Source organism: Mauremys reevesii, linkage group 3 (assembly GCF_016161935.1).
Source record: "Mauremys reevesii isolate NIE-2019 linkage group 3, ASM1616193v1, whole genome shotgun sequence".
NCBI lineage: Eukaryota > Metazoa > Chordata > Testudines > Geoemydidae > Mauremys > Mauremys reevesii.
The window spans coordinates 88,073,938-88,090,748 of NC_052625.1; the positions used below are offsets into that span (position 1 = coordinate 88,073,938).

At 40.9% G+C, this 16,811-nt stretch overlaps 1 long non-coding RNA gene across 1 annotated transcript in view; it reads left to right on the forward strand.

Moving 5' to 3' along the window:
• Window positions 1–11,896, forward strand: part of LOC120401795 — a 53,510-nt gene extending 41,614 nt beyond the window's left edge. The window contains exon 5 of the long non-coding RNA XR_005596739.1: window positions 11,739–11,896. This is a non-coding gene — a long non-coding RNA (uncharacterized LOC120401795). The remainder of the gene's footprint in view (window positions 1–11,738) is intronic.
• Window positions 11,897–16,811: the final 4,915 nt, after the last annotated feature.

Here is a 16,811-nt window from a genome sequence, read left to right on the forward strand (position 1 = left end):
TAAAATCTTGTGGTTAGTGGTAGTAAAAAATAAATAAACAGGGTGATAAATAAAAGAAGACCCTTAGGATCATAGGCATTTGATCCATTGCTTACAAGAGATAATCGATCAGTGCAGCCAGTGCAGTTTCAGTCCTGTTTGCCCAGGTGACTGATGGGTCAAGAAAAACTGAAACCCCTAGAGCTGCACAGTCAAGACATTCTCTCTGCTCTTTGCCAAAAACAGGAGACTAGAAACAACTGGAACAGTTAAAGACTGCCAAAATGAAGAGACAGTCGTCTCATGTGCAGAGGCCACAAAGCAAATTTGCTAAGAGTACGTGCACCTTTGAGGCTCCCACCCCAGCAATCTCCTACCTTGGTGCAATTTTGACCTGCTCAGCCAACAGACCCAATACTCACTGCTGACCTTCACCAACAATATAAGGATGTAGTTGTCACCTGCAGTCCATGGCCTGGAATACCCACAGCATTTCCAGAACCTCACTAAGCAACACTGGCCAAAACACTAACGAGGTAGAGTTAGTATCTGTACCCTATAGATACTGAGCTGTCTCCACTGCAGTAAATAGCTCAATGGAGTTATTACATGACCAGAGGTCAATGGGAGTCACTCTGGATTTATACTTGTGTAACTGAGGCCTTCTCTATAAACCAGTGCATTTTTAATCGGTTTAAAAACTGATTTAATAAAATAGTTGAAAATCCTGTGTGGACTCTCTTAATTCAATTTAAACTTGGCTTACGAGTGTCCACGCAGGGTTTTGTATCACTTTAGCTAAATCAGTTTAAAATTACACCTTTAATTAAATTGGTGCCACTTCAAATGTAGACAAGGCCTCACAACAAAATCTGAGTAACTGTCTCTTGGCCTGTGTTTCTCGGTTGATTTTTATCTCGGAAATAAAGAGTCCTTTGTTCAGAACTTCTTGCTATTGCATTCAGTAGTCTGGTTTCTCTACATCATAGTTATGGAAAACCTTTTTCTTTCTCTAAATGAAAATGGTTGAGTCTTTTAGACTTCTGTAGAAAGATTTGTTATCATCCAGCTTAATGGCCTTCCATAGCCATTTCTCAGTAAAATCTCTCAAGATGGGAGTTCCTATCCCTTGAGTTGGCATTACCACTCTGATATTTGTGGATCATATTGTATTTGTTTTTTAGGTTGGCTTTTTACTATTTTTAGCCCAGACCTCAAATCTTATGGTTTTTGCATGATCATCATCCTCATCATGATGGCAAATCCCAAAGGGACGTGGCCTCCTTGCAGACCAATCACCACCTGGATCAGTCTTTGTATTAGTTCTTAAAGTGGACTGGCTGGCTATTCAAGTTATGTCTGTCACTGGCAATCTTATGGTGCCACTACAGCTTTTGGCATCCACCTGAACACCAGCCATGTAGCAGCGTGCCTTGGTACACAGCCACTTCAGAATTCACTGGTTTACAGTCTAATTATATGCCTATACCAACAAAGCCCTCAAAACCAAACCAGTGCTGTTGCAGGTGGTTGCTGGGTTCGACTTCGAATATCTTTGTTTCTGATTTTGTCCTGCCACTTGTTATGGAGCAGCTGATGAGGACAACAAGATTCAAAAAATGTAATTAAGTTGTTCATCAGCCTTCCTCAGCACCCATGTTTCACTGCTGTACAAAAGAGCAGGTGTAACTCTGGTTCTGTAGAGCCACAGCTCTGTAGCCAGTTTGCTGTCATGATGTCCTCACAGAGGCCACTACAAGGCCTGACAGATGGCAGCAGCTATTACTATATGAGTATCCACATCTTTCAAACATCTTCTAGCGCTATCTCTGATGCTGCCCAAATATTTGACAGTTGTCCTGTGCTCACTGTCCCATCTGGACAGGTTCATACTGAGATGGCTGTAATCTGGAGCTGGAGGCTTCTTGGTGGTAATGGCCAGGAACTTACTTTTATCTGGACTAATAACCAGACCAACACACATTGCTTGTTGCCCAACCAGATCAGTCACCAGCTGTAGCAATTCACCAAACTCAGCTAACAAGACAATGTCATCAGCATATTTGAGATCTCGAAGCAGAATGACATTCTGCTTATCACCAGCAACAGCTACCTCATCAAGCTTATCCATCAACAAATCAATGCCGATATTGAGTAACGATGATGACAGAACGCAGCCTTGCCGAACCCCCATGGACATAGGAAGCCATGCAATGTACCTGCTATTGACTCAAACAAAGTTTCCATTCCATTATATAGCTCTTCTATCCATGACTCTATCTTCCCAGTAATGCAGAGTCACCCTATCAGATCCCACAGACTTGCTTGATGCTCTGAATCAAAGGCCTGACTGAAGTGTTTAAAAAGTGCTGCACACAGCTTATTAAATTGACTATCTTCTCAAAAAGCTGTCTCAAGGTAAAGATCTAGTCAAGACCGGAACAAGCAGGTTAAAAGCCTCACTGGGTAACCTGGCCTTTTCCAGGAAGTGCACTGTTGATTTGAGACATTAACACAAATGAAGACTTTGCCTAGGACCAACAACAGCATCATATCTCTACAGTTGCTACATTCGACCTTATCACCCCCTTTGAACAGAAGCAGAATACCCCCACTTTCCTCTAGCCATCAGAGAGCTGATATTAGTATGCCTGATGGACTGGAAGAGCCTATGCAGCCACAATACAACAATATTCTCACCCGTCTTCAGCAATTTGAGTGATGTTACAAACCCTGGCACCTTCCCAGATTTTAGCTTATGGACAGTGATCTCGCTCTTTCCTTGGTTGAAAGAAGGTGGCTGTTCTAGAAATTCTGCCTCTCTTCAGTGGAACAGGGACTGCAGTCGACGGACAATTGAGGACTGTCTTGCATTGATATTCCCATCGATGCAACTGATCTTGCAGACAATGGCTGCTACCAACCTGATTCTTCACTGCACTAGCTGGGGGCACCTTGCCCTGAAAACCTCGCAAAGTTAAGTAGATGATGCAGAGACTGTGCCTGGTGGCAGCCTGTTCTAAACTGTCTACCTGTGTTGACCAGCAAGATTCCCCATATTTCTTACACAATGACTTGATGACACTCCAAAGTCAAACCCATTCAGCCATTGCTTTTGCTCTCAACAGACATTTCTTTAAAGACTCAAATTTTAGCCTTGCTTTTTTTCCTTAACTCCAACTTCAGTGAGTGTCTGCTCACTGATCTCTGGATGGTATCTGAAGGGCTGCAGCCCCAGCACTGAGCTGGCTGTAGTCAGCACTGAGGACTTGAAACAATGCCATTCCTCATCAGATGATAGAGGGACTGAGACTTCAGTCTCTAGTGCTTCAATGGCCTTAAGCAGTTCCAAACACAAGGCTGTCTGATAGTGTGTTTATAATAAGAACCTTCAGTCAAATCAGAGTAATTTTGGTCCATTAACCGTCCGTCTTTGAAGACTTTTATCTGCAGAAGCTGATAATCAGTGTCAAGTTCAGCACTTCTGCAAACTTGTACATCCATGACTATTGTCCTTATTAACAATTGTTAGTGATCATGATCAATCACTCTTTTAATTAAACCATCTGGGCTTTACTGGGCTTGTGAATCTTTGAGTGACAGAAGAGTGAGTCAGCAAGCACTATGTCATCAGCCGCTGCAAATTCCAGCAGTCACTGCCCATTCCTCTTCTTCTGCCTGACAAAAACTTCCTGAGTGTTCTTGCCCAGGTGTCATTATCCTCCTATGTGTGCATTAAAGTCTCCCAAGATCACAATGACATCTCTTTTCAGAGTTACATTAAGGATTGACTATAGTTGCTGGGGGAGGGGTATCTGCCTGGAACATTTGAATGTTGTCTGAAACAGTTAAAGTTGTTCACTTCATCAAGCAGTTGAGAGCCTGAACATTATTTTTTTAATTACAGGTGCTTATAAGTTTTTAAGGTGGCTGTTTCCTTGAGTTCCAAATTGTTGCTGAATCAATTCTCACTGTTTGGTTCCTTCAGGCCATCAGTGCAGGTTTCCAAGGTCCTTTGCTACAAGTTTAACAAACTCTGAGTTTAGATTTCCCATATTCTTTTTCAACAAGGGCACATAAATGGGTGTATGTGTCTGCTCTGTTGGTACAGTTATTGATAACACACACACATTTGGGGCTCCCCAGATTTTACCCTGAAGCAAATCTTGTTGCTTTACCACTTTAAGCATTTTTCTTTCTTGTTTCTTCCATCCCTGATTTCTCAATTTCAGTTTTGGCAAACAAAAAACCATTGAAGGCTAGTCTGTCTAAACCTTTTATGGTGCTTTAGTACTACTGTGCATCCTCTATGCTGAGCTGCCTGCCTTACCAACTTTAACCTGAGTGGCAGTGGACAAGTTTGCCCTTTCTGAGACTTTTAGACAATCTTCTTTAAAATGAAATTAGTGTTCATAGAAGGGTGTGAAACTGAAAGCCTTGATGACCTCTACATCCCATTTATCTATAGTTAAGGTACAAAGTGAATAGCACAATGCAAGTTTCCCCTGCTCTGCTCCATTAGTGAACTTCAAATGTTCTGGAAAGACTACCTCTAGGAGTAAGAAGTTAGTGCGTTGTTACTGACCCAATTAATCCTTTGTGCTTCTGCTGAGACTTACAACAAAGGTGCCAATTGTAACGGTTTATATGAGGTATTACGAGCCCACTAGTAAGAGGTCTGAGAGCGCCTCCCAGTGGAAAAGTCCTGTAGAAATTGGTTTTGATTTTGGATGACTTTTGTGTCAGATCTTATTTGCCAAGTCATATTGAGTTGTATTAATAGTTTTTGTTATCTCAATGGCTCTTATTACATGCTATTTCATTAACAGTGGAGCTGGAACACAAAAAGATAAAGTAAATGTTTGAAAGACTGAATGACAGGGTTATATTGGCTAGTTCAGATGATAGAAGTGAAATGAAATCCGTGGTTAATAAGCCTAGAAGGAAGTCTTACGTCAGAAAAATCTTTACTTCCCTTCCTCCTCTCTTTTTTCCCCCCAAAGGACAAGTCACTTTGCTACAAAATATGAATACATTCTGCACAAAGAACATTGAATTGGTGTCCAGTGTGGTAAGAAATTAGAGAAGTTTGAAAGAGCAATAATAAAAAAAGATCATTTCATAGTGCCTGAGATATGTCTGATCTGTAGAACAGCAAACCCTGAAAACAGAACTAAATATATTCAGAACATGGTTGTCTGCAATATCAGCATATCTAGTGCCCTTTCAAATCTCAAAATGAACCACTCTATACCCCACAGGTCAGAAGATCCTTCCTTACTCCTCATAGGAGTCCTCTTTTCCAACAGGCAGAGCCTCTCATCTTTCCTTGTGTTGCCTTTGGACAGTGAGGCCCAGCATCTGTTAACTCTTCTCACAACTTGAAGGGGTGATCATCTTGCACTTTCTCTCCCCTTGTCTCCCCCTTCAGTTGTCTGGGAGTTGTAAACTAGCTGGAATCTCCCACTTCTTTGAGGACTTTCCCCAAACCTGCCTCAGTTCTTCTGCAGTGGGACCTGAACATACTGCTGTAGGTGCTACTGCAGCTATTTCAAATGGGCACTGTTGGGAATATTTTGCTAGCTTGGCAGCTGGTAGTGTGGGAAGCCTGAGATGTTTGTTTTTTTTGGTTTCAGGTTTTGGGTTTAGAGTTGTGTGTTTTGAAGTTGGCCTTGGGCCTGGGCTTCTTCTCTAGCAACAATAAATAAATAAATAAAAGAATTAGTAGATGTTCTTGATGATGTTATAGCAGTAAGTGTGTGTGTGTGTTGTGTTTTTTAAGCAAAATTGCTTGCTTTGCTGCTTCAAGAGAGTAAAAAAATATATATGAGAGAAAAATAAATGACTCTGTTACCAATCATATTGACTGTTGAATATGTGTCCACGCCCGCATGAGGCGTCTGAGGTGCAACAGGGCACTTTCTCAGCCTGGGAGTGAAAATAGTTGCACTTCCTTCAACTTACTCTGAGAGGAAAGGAGATGATAATGGTGGAGAGGAAGGGGAGTTCTGACCTAATTTTCCCAAACCTCCAAGAAGCCTGAAGTAAAGGATAGGTGTATGTTTCAGGTGGTTTATATTATATTCAAACAAGTTCACTCACCTATACAATGTGAGATGCTTTATTAGTCTAACTAGGGAGATCAAAAAAAGGTCAAGGTAGAACCTATAGTAATGGGGTGTTACCTCCAGGGCATGAAGTCCTCCTATCTTGTGATTTCCTTGGGTATAGGCCTTGCATAGTGCATCCATCAGTGCAGATCAGTGCAAAATCTTAGTCTTCCATGTTAAAAAATCAAAATTTTGCTTTCAGCTAAACTCGTGATTTTTGACTGGTCTCAGCTTTTTGCCATGAGAAAGATGCAAGATAAAAATTGGGGGTTTCTGATGGTTCTAAGTATCATTTTCCAGCATATAATAGTAGTTAAACATGGCTATGCCATGTTATTTGTTCAATGTAACAATTTATAAAATATAGCCTTCCCCCCACCCTCAGTTGGAATATAACCATTGCTTGTTCACTGGTACTGATCCTTGGTGGAAATGTGTATTACAGTAGATAATTCAAGGGTAATAAATTGTGCACCATATACATGAGTAGGCAAAGATAACTGGAGCCATTTTAGGAACCGCCTGAACTTTTCAAACAAGTGTGACTCATCCCTGTGTCCTCCTACATAGGAATTGTACTCTCATTTCATGGTCCTCTTATAAATAGTACAATATAATACAGTCTATACTTGTTTTTCTCTTTCTCTCCTCTCTATATTGACATACTAATGCTATAGCCAACTTCAACTGTGTGTAAATACTGCTAAATAAATAATAAATAAAGGGTGAACCTGAAAAGGTTCTGTTCTATCAAGCATTGAAAAACTCAGACACCTATCTGGACAACTGGGGTAGAATTTTCATGAGAACAGACTTTCCCATGAGACTTTGAATGGGTGAAGCTCAAACGTCTGGCATTCTGATTTGATTAGGCCAGCCACACAATAGTTTGGATGCTTGTCAGGTTTAACCAAACTCTTCCAACTCCATGAGCCTGTAAATTAGGCTGATAATATGACAAAATCTGTTTTTCTTATGAGATGTGTAATCTTCCCTGTTGCATGCTGGTCTAAAAGTACTATTGAATAACCTTCCTTCTGGCACCTTGCATTTTTGGTCCTGAGTCAACCCCTCAAAATACTGGCTCATGATAATGTTAAAAGGAGTGAACTAAACATTTTGAAAATGCTAACGTGTCTTTATTTCTACAAAAGAAGCAAATGCATAGAAAGGTGTGGTGGTGAGGTTTTCTGGTAATTATTCGATTCTAGTCCCTGTAAAATACTAGTATTTTACAAATTATCTCCATTGATTGCAGTGGAGTTACTCCTGATTTGTCCAGGAATAAGTGAGAGGAGAATTGGACTTCAGTACTAGCAGGTTTCAGCTTGGATGGGAATGTTATGAGAATTGCCTTTCTTACAATATTTGTGTTTCGAGACCTTGTCAAAATCAGCGATTACAGAATTGTGTACCTGTAAAAGTCAAAATGTAATGGACTTCTTTGAATTAAAAAAAAATATTAGTTTTGATATTTGGTTCTTAATTTAGCTGAACCGGTTTGCTCCATTGCTCGCACGATGGGGTCTGGCAGGCCTCTAGGCACTAGTGCAATATAAATGTTATATAATAGTAATAGTGAGGTTTAGATTCTTCACCCACCTAAGATGAAGAAATTCCATCTAAGCAAAAACCCTGGATTTGAATATTCCTGAGCTTTGATAAAGCTTACATACAGATTTGGATTCACACTTTGCTGCTTTGGTTTGTTTCCTATTTCAAACCAATGATCCAGATTCATCTCCATTGACATTGCTGCAGTTCCATCTGAGATGATCCTGGCCCCTTATTGTTTCCCCTGGGCATTTTTCTCTTCAAAGCAAAACTGAAATTCCATGGCAAAGTGGTCTGGGAGAATGGACGTGCTGTTCCATTGAAATTGTTTGATAAATAGAGTGATAGAGGGCTTCGGAGAAGTACTTTGTCACTTTCAAGAGGAGTAAAGTGTGTTTAATTAAAGTAATAGCTGTTTAGATTAAAATAAATCATTTTAATGCCAAGGGTGGTTTTTTTAATGATTATGGGCTGTCATTCAAAGGAAGGGCAGGAAGCTGATAAAGTACTTAGAGCTTCATTTCCTAGGCTCTTACGATCAATCACTAATGGGATGTGCCCTGCCAAGAAAATAATGTTGTTTGTTAAGCAGAATCACACAAAACCCCAAGTAATTAATTGGGCACCTAACATTAAAAAGCAAAACAAAACAATGGGCCAGAGAAGCTTCAAAGAAACAGGAGCCTTCCAATATATCAGAGGAACCTTTTTCTCTCTCTCTGTTTTCTTTTCTAAAAAGCTGCTATACATGGACTAAGGGTTGCCAAGTCCAGTCAGATCCCTTGGCACTCTAGTTTTGCCAAGAAAAGTGTCATGCATTTGGAGAGGCTCATCATAGTAGGGTATTCAGATAACACTGATAGGTACATGGAATCGTAAAGGAGACTGGGAAAATATAGAGAATTAGTGCTTCTCCTCCACTTGTAAAGGCACTAGTACTTGTACTTCATTCTCTTATCCTACTCTAGCTTCCCTCCCCTCCCTTCCTCCCTTATTTAATGAATCTCTGTCCTGGCTCCCAGGCACTCCAGTGTTCCCATCATGTCATCTTTGTGTTTCCACTGTCTTCTGTAATAGAGTATAAAATAACTGAAACCTGAGCTTGAAGAAGAACACATTCGATTAAGGCTTAGCAATGGCTGGAATAATTAGGTCTATGGGCTCCAATTTTCCGTTTCTTACAGCTGAGCTATTCAACTAAATGGGATTGGATAGGAACGTCTGATGGAAAACCTGAGCTCTGAAGCTGGTAAACTGATACAGTTCCACAAAATGATTGGGGACCACTGAGCTAGATAACATGGTGGTTGTTACAGGACAAATAAAAACAGTTATAACACACAAGTTTCAGGACTGAAAATTGATTTAGTCTTCAGGTGTCGCTGGGTAACAAAAGACCCTTGTAGTCTGTTTTATGTGCTGTTTGTTTGAATAAATGGTATTGCATCACCTTCACTCCATTTTATCTCTGGCTATCGCTGTCACCAGAGAAGTCTTGCAACAGGCAGATGGTACCAGAAAACATGATGTTGAGCTTGTTTGTGCTGCTTTGGAGCCTGTTTTTAAGGAATGAGATCAAAGTTGGGAACTTAACTGGATCTGGGGGGGCACTGAGAGCCTGGCCCAACGCCCAATAAAGCAAATGGAAAAAGTCCCAGACCGTGGTGGTCTTTAGATCAGACTCCTAGTGAGTACCATTCCTTTTAGAGGACTTCCCTGGTTTTCTCATCTCTTTTGCATGTTTAATCTATTCGCCTTAAAGACAGTGTTTGCTGTTGGGAAGCGGGTAGGTTGTGAGGATTGATGGAAGCTTCAGAAGGCTGCTGGAAGAATAGAAATACAGGCGGGCACTTTTTATAATAGCAATTCAGAATCTCCAGGCATGGAGAATCATAGGATCATATAAATCTAGGGCTGGAAGGGACATTGTGAGGTCATCTAGTTCAGCCTCATGCACTGAGGCAAAACCAAGTAAACATAGACCTTCCCTGACAAGTGTTTGTCTAACCTGTTCTTAAAAACCTCCAATGATGGGGGTTCCACAACTTCCCTTGGAAGCCCATTTCAGAGCTTAACTAACTTTATAGTTAGAAAGTTTTTCCTAATATCTAACCTAAATCTCCCTTGCTGCAGATTGAGCCCTTTACTTCTTGTCCTACTTTCAGTGGACACGGAGAACAAACTGATCACCATCTTCTTTATAACAGTCCTTACACATTTGAAGACTGATATCAGGTCCCTCTCAGTCTGCTTTTCTCAAGACTAAATATGTCTATTTTTAAAAAATCTTTCCTCAAAGGTCAGGTTTTCTAAAACTTTCATCATTTTTGTCGCTCTCCTCTGGACCCCCTCCAATTGATCCATGTCTTTCCTAAAGTGTGGCACCCAGAAACGGACACAGTACTCCAGCTGAGGCCTCACCAATGCTGCATAGAGTGGAACAACAACTTCTGTGTCTTAAGTACACTGCTTCTTTGTTAATACACCCCCGAATTATAGTAGCTTTTTTGCAGTGGCATCACATTGTTGCCTCATATTCAATTTGTGATCCACTATAATGCCTTGATAATTTTCACTTATTCTTAGGGCTGTCAAGCGATGAAAAAAATTAAACTTGATTAATCTCACTGTTAAATACATGCAAAGTATTATTATTTTATTAAGGAAACTACACTCTTCTTTTGTAAACTCTTTGACTAGCTAGTTTGGAAAGTGGGCACTGGGTAATAGGTGGTAGATAAGTGGTAGATACACTGGTAATAGGGATGGTAGATACAAATGTGTTGTGTCCCACTTCGTCTGAAAAGCAAAGAAGTCAGACTTGTTGATTTTGAAATATCACACATGCCATTTTTCTTAAACAACTCACAAGTGCTGTACCTCTGCAGTACAATGGCTTAGAATTGTGCGTCATCCATCCATACATACTAGCTTAGGATATCTCTGGGCTAAAAGATACCCATCTAACCCTAAGCAGGTGACAAAAGCCGTTAGCAGAAGTTGCCCCTTACTTGACTATTCACTTGGGGTGTAACACTTAAATTACCAGTGTGGCCATGTTTGCTAGGTGTACTGCTACTATGGCTTCTGTACTTCAGGAAGTGACTTCTTCTGTGCTGGGAAGATTGAATTGCTGGTGCTAAAAATGTCATGGCTAGGAATAACACCTTCTGGAAAATGAATGCTTTAGTGCAGTGGATCAAAAGCAGTATTTTTCAATAGGTGGTTTGTGACTATTGGGGCTTATGAAAGGCAATTGGGGTGGGGGAGTATCTCAAGTTGTTGCAAATTGTATTACAATCTAAATAAAAGAAAATCTCTCTTCACACCTTCGCTTTTCAAGGTCAATTATCATCTGCCACTTCTCAAAACACCCACAGATAAATTAGGCTTGTTGTCACCATTGATACATTCACTATAAAAGGATATCATAGATATATGGGCAGCACAAAAATATTTGAGTTTTAATAAGGGGCCTCTGACCAGAAAAGTTTGTGAAACTCTAGTTTAGAGTAAGGAAAGGCTGGTAACCTAGACATGGATATTTTAACATCCGCTCACTCTTTTTCTTTTAATTTTTCATTTTTGCAATAAGGCTGGTGAATTGAATTCAGAAGCTGCAGATGAACTGGGTGGCAGCCTCATTAAAAGATTGCTATGCTATGAGCAGGCATTTCACAAGCTGCACACAAGGAGTTTGCTGACACCAGGGTCTTTTGTAGAACTTAAAATAATTGGGCACTAGATTTTTTTTTTAATTCTCCCCTTCCCAAATGCCACTACCAATCATACCACTTGCCCAGTCACACTGCAGACTTCCCCCTCTGGCTTTAATTACCAAAGCAGTGGTCTGATCCTGGTGCCCTCTCCACCATCTTAGGGAGCCCTTTCCAATAACTCCCTCCCTTGCACAAAGAATTCCTAACAATTTCAACATGTTGCTCATGCTCTAGGTATATCTTACTTTCTGCCTCTTAGTTCCAGAGATAACTGAAGGTAACATCACTCTGAATGTTTTATGCATGTGCGCATGAGAATGAGTTGATGAAAGGTCCTGGATTTACAGTCATGGCAAATGATGTTCTCTATCCACAGGACAGGTACAGCACGGGCAGTAGCACTGCAAGCTTCCTCACAGCCTATGCTACCAGTGTGCCTCAACCCCGACTTAGTAGTTCAGTCTCCATGCTCATTGAGTCTGTGATCTCTTCTGAGACAACCAACAAGGATATGGGGGATGGGAAGAGAGATGGCAGCTTGGGTGATGGTGACAACTTTCCACTTGGAAATAAAATGAGGTAATTGAATACAACATTTTAGTTGTGAGTACTACTGTATTCAATTCTGGTTACCCCCTCTCAAAAATTAGATGGTGGAGCCTGAGGCACAGAAAGTTTTAGACCCCTGATTAAGCAATGCACTTGCTTAATTTTAAGCACATGCGCATGCCCCTCCTTATTCAACAAAATACTTAATATGTGCGTGAGTTGACTTCAGTGATGCTTAAGTCTACTGTATGCTTAAACATTTGGTGAATCAGGGCATAGGAATAGAATCCAGATTCTCTACCACCCATTCTTGGGCCTTAATAACAAGGTCAGCCTCCTTTCCAAGGTTGACTATGGCAATACCCAGCTTTTCAGGTATCATGGTTCAGCTATGGAGTTTATTTTCTCTCTCTCTGTCAGTAAATAATCCTGCATGGTTGCAGTCAACATGACATACTCTGCATCATCTATGACTGAAAACACTGTGTATTTGTGTGCCCTAAATCTTTACAGGAAAATTGAGCGTGAGAGGCTGAAATGAACCTGCTGCTTCTGCTCTAGGAGCTAATGAGGCCTGCTTTTGTTTCTACCACTACTAGGACTGGGTCTCTCAAAAGAAAAGGGACATTTTTAGATTTGGTCAGCAATGCTGCTGGTCTGTGGCCCACTTCCCTCTCATAAGCTATATCATCATCTAATAAGACACCTTCACACCTAATGAGAACATTTCACTAGAAGTCTCATTAACCCTCTATCTGCCTCAAGTGCCTATTAGTGTTGTTCTCCTGTATTCATTTGCCTGTCAAAATAGAAAAGTGAGGAAAGTATCACAATGAATGGAATATGTTATTGTAGAAATGCTGTACTGAACTCTTTTGGAAAGATCCTGATTTTGGGCGTGGGGGGGAAATAACAGATGTCATATCTCATTGTATCTTTCAAAAACATAAGAGTTGTTGGTGTCCTGACTCAGGGTGTTTTTTTTTAAGGATTAGTTAAGTTAAAAAAATGTGGTGCTTACACACGCTACCCTCAGAATAGACTAGCATGAAGCAGAGTAGTAAAAATAATGTTTCATAGAAAACCTACCACACAGGCACTGACCCGAAAAATAAAATGAGGTAAGAGACATCATGGTTTGTTGTTGTTTGTTTGTTTGTTTCTTTATTTACCTGGAGGGAGGAAAAGAATGAGTGTACTAGATCACAATAGTAGGATTGTGCCTATGGATCTCCAACAAAATTTAGAATAGGACAGAAGCAAAACCCCAGTGCAAACACTCCTGCATCTTGAGGAAACAGGATTGAGATCCAGATATTGCTCTGGCCCATATCAATATTTATAGTCTCTCTGCCATGGTGAGGCCTTACTAATGGCACCCTTGACTGATACTCTTTCTCTTTCCCTTAAATAAAGTCTCTAGATGCTTCATTCGCAGAATATGAAGCTACATGCATTTTAAGCTGAACAAGTCAAACTTTATGAAACCCTGTGGACTGCTTTGTCCATGTGGCTGAGTTGCTTCCAGCCTAATTCTCCACTTTTCCAGTTTCACTGGTGACCACTTAATAACACTCCTCCAGGGAACATTGGCCCTGACTCCAGTTCTACTGTTTATGATATGCTGGCTCACTAGGGACATGTAACTTAAATAACTTTCAGTATATGTTGTTTAATTTTGTTTTCAGGCATCCCACAATGATGCTCATTGGTTCATATGGGACTCTGTGTAGGACTGATTCTAGTTCAGACAAGTAGTGAGTCAAGGGCATTGTGAAATATTGAAATTGCTCATGCCTCTGAGTTTTGGTGTGCTGCATGCGGTCTTTTCTGTTTCCATTGGCTATTATCAACTTCTTCCATTGTCTGCCATTTAGGTTTCTGCTGTTTCCTGCCAATGGCTTTTTGCATTAGCCAAATTGATGTTTAAAGTTTCCATCATGCTTGCCATACAAAAATGGGGGTGGGGGGGAACTCAGCTTGGCACTACTGAGAACTGCCTTGGGACAAGGGTTAGAGCTCTGCAGAAAACATCTGCTTTGGGGCAAAGTGGAAATGCAAAGGAGTTCCCTCCCTTCTAGCATCCATATGTCAATCAAGTCTGTTCCTCTCTTTGATTAAAATATCCGGTTGCTCTTATTATCAGTGTGACTACCAAGCTATGTATCACAGCTTGCAGCTTACATGGGAGGCAGAGCAGCCACAGTTGTTCTGTTCCCAGTTATGCCACTGACTTGCTGTGTGACCTTACACAAGCCACTTAATCTCTCGGTGTCTAAATTTGCCTGTCTGTAAAATGGGAATAGTAACACTTACCCACCTTTGTAAAGCACTCGGATCTTTGAAAAGTGATTATAAGTACTAAGCATTAATATGGCACTGCTTATAATATCCTGTTTTAGTTTTACAGTATGTTTAATTATTGCATCGGTTTTTCTTGAGCCTCTTCTCTCTCTCAGGATTTTGACCTTCTTTATTAATTTATTTGTAGGCATTTCTATATTGCTCATCATTGTTAATTAAACAGCAACTATATGGAGCCAGGAATCAATTTATTCGGCAGTACCTGCCTGAAGGAGAAAAAAATGAAGGGTAGAAGTTGTATTTTTAAACACTAAATGATTTAGTTTCAGAGGTTTTCATCAAATTAAATGGAGGATCAAATTAACTGCCAACGGGTGACTGAATTAAAGGGAAGGCACTGTACTCACAACAATCAGTTTTCCCAAGCAAATGTTTATGAAGTGAAGATGGGTAGTTATGCACAGCTGCAACAGCTGTGTCTCCCTGATTTTTCCTCTTTCACTGCTGTCTTACTGTCACTTAGTTTTTTTCCGTTGCATTTCTCCTGAAGACATTAAAATGTTTTGTGTGTGTTACACAGCCTGGTGCTTTGCTCTCATGCCAGTAAGTCCCATACCACAATGCAGTCACCCTGTTTGTCTGATTCCCTGCCATGAGTCAGTAACCTAAAGAAAACAAGCAACCTACACCACACTGGGAGTAAGATCTTAATGTACCCAGCTTATATGGCAAAAATATAACAGCCCAACCCAGCTCTTCATTACTTTTGAATGTACTGCCAGTGACTCTTCATCACATTCTTGATGTAAGTGATTTTAAAGTAATATCATTCTACTTGCTAAATGTCTTAGCACACTTTTTTTTTGTTTTTATTACAATTTTAGCTGTTTATTTAAGTACTGGATGGAACTTCACTTCCAGCTCTTTGCTAGGAGAAGGGAGAAAAACAAAATGAAGTGGTGGGAAAAACGTGAAGTTGCTTGACGTGAAATACTGAACTAAAGCAGCAAATGAAGCATAAAACATTTGGTCACAAAATACATTAATGTTCACTTTGTTGTTCCTTTTTCTGTTTGATGTAGGCTACTGCCATTCCTGACCAAATTGCACTCTCAGTAACACCAATTCACCCCCATTTCCTTTATGTAATCATCTAGGGCCAGGTGCAGCTTAGTAATCAGCAGTTAGTAGGGCAAAGTCCAGTCAAATAAGCCAAGTCTTACCAATAAGACTCAACCAATCATGTAGACAGCTATGGTTCATGCTGTACTAACCCTGACTGAAGGAGTGAGTGAAAAATTCCTGTAGCCCTCCAAAATCTCTCCTTTCTATGGGCTGCAAGCACAGATAAAATATGTGTCTGTGGGGCTAGAAAGTATCCCTGATGGTCCTATGAATCAGCTTGACCACTGCTTCTGTATTCCTAGAGGATTCCCTAAAGGCTATGGTCTGCAGGTACAGGCCATAGTAGCTTTCCTGGTTTAGACAAAGACCTTGAGTGAGACAAATGGAAGCATTCTAGAACAATGACCTGGCTGCTGCGCAGGGGAACTGGTTTTCCAAGTTAGGACTTCAGGTGCACTGGAACCAAGAAGTGAATCGCCTGACAAGGAACTTGAAGCCATGGAGTGAGGTCATCTGACAGAGAGACCTGGAATTTTATAAAAGGACCAGGTCTGTTCTTAGCAGGGGCTCTCACCAATCAGAAGAAAGAGGAAAGACTAGGAAGAAGGAGGGCCTGAGGGCCCTGAAAATTTACTGACCAATGTCTAGAGGATTCTCAGAGTGGTGAGGACACTGGAGAGAGGTTTGTGTGTCCACAACTTCAGTGGAACTCTGAGGAGATTGCATTTGATACTGGGAAGGCTTGGGAGGGTTAGCATTGGTTTCAGGGCCTAAGCAGTTGGACTGCGGAGTCTCCCATCTCAGGAAGGCATGCTAAATAAGGGATTTGCACTTTGAGATAGTGCCTAGAAGCTGCGATTGGACTCTGTCCAGACCCAGCCAGCACAGAGCATGTGGGGTCCAGGCTTGGCTCTATTACAGAAGTCTGGTGAGCATCCTCAAGGGGGAGCTCATCCAGGGTGGTAATGAAAGGGTAACAACCATCCCCATCCAGATTGCTAGAAAGTTTTGTCAAGGTCTCTTTCTACCCATTTGTGAGAAGGACCCTGACTCTTCTTTCCGTTCTCCTCCAACAACTCCAAACCCTGCTTCAGAGAAGTCACTTCCTTTTATAAGATCAACACACATCCTTGAACTAATGTCACCAACTAACTAACAGCCTAGTAACAGTCTTTCACTATTTCATGCAGTCTGCTAGGGTCAACACAACCTGAATATGAAACTTCCCATACTGTTCTAGTCAGCTATTTCCAAGCAGCAGGCATTAAAAGGCTACTGCATTCAACTTTCCCTGAGGCTTTGCTATACCTACAACTACTTTTACAGAAGTAATCAACATACATCATGATTCCCACAGATACTCAAGAAGGTTTTTGACATGAGCCACTGTTTCCTTGAGAGCAACTCCACAGATTATTTGGACCTCACATACTGTGTTCTGGAGATGCCATCGAGAAAAAGGCTATTAGAA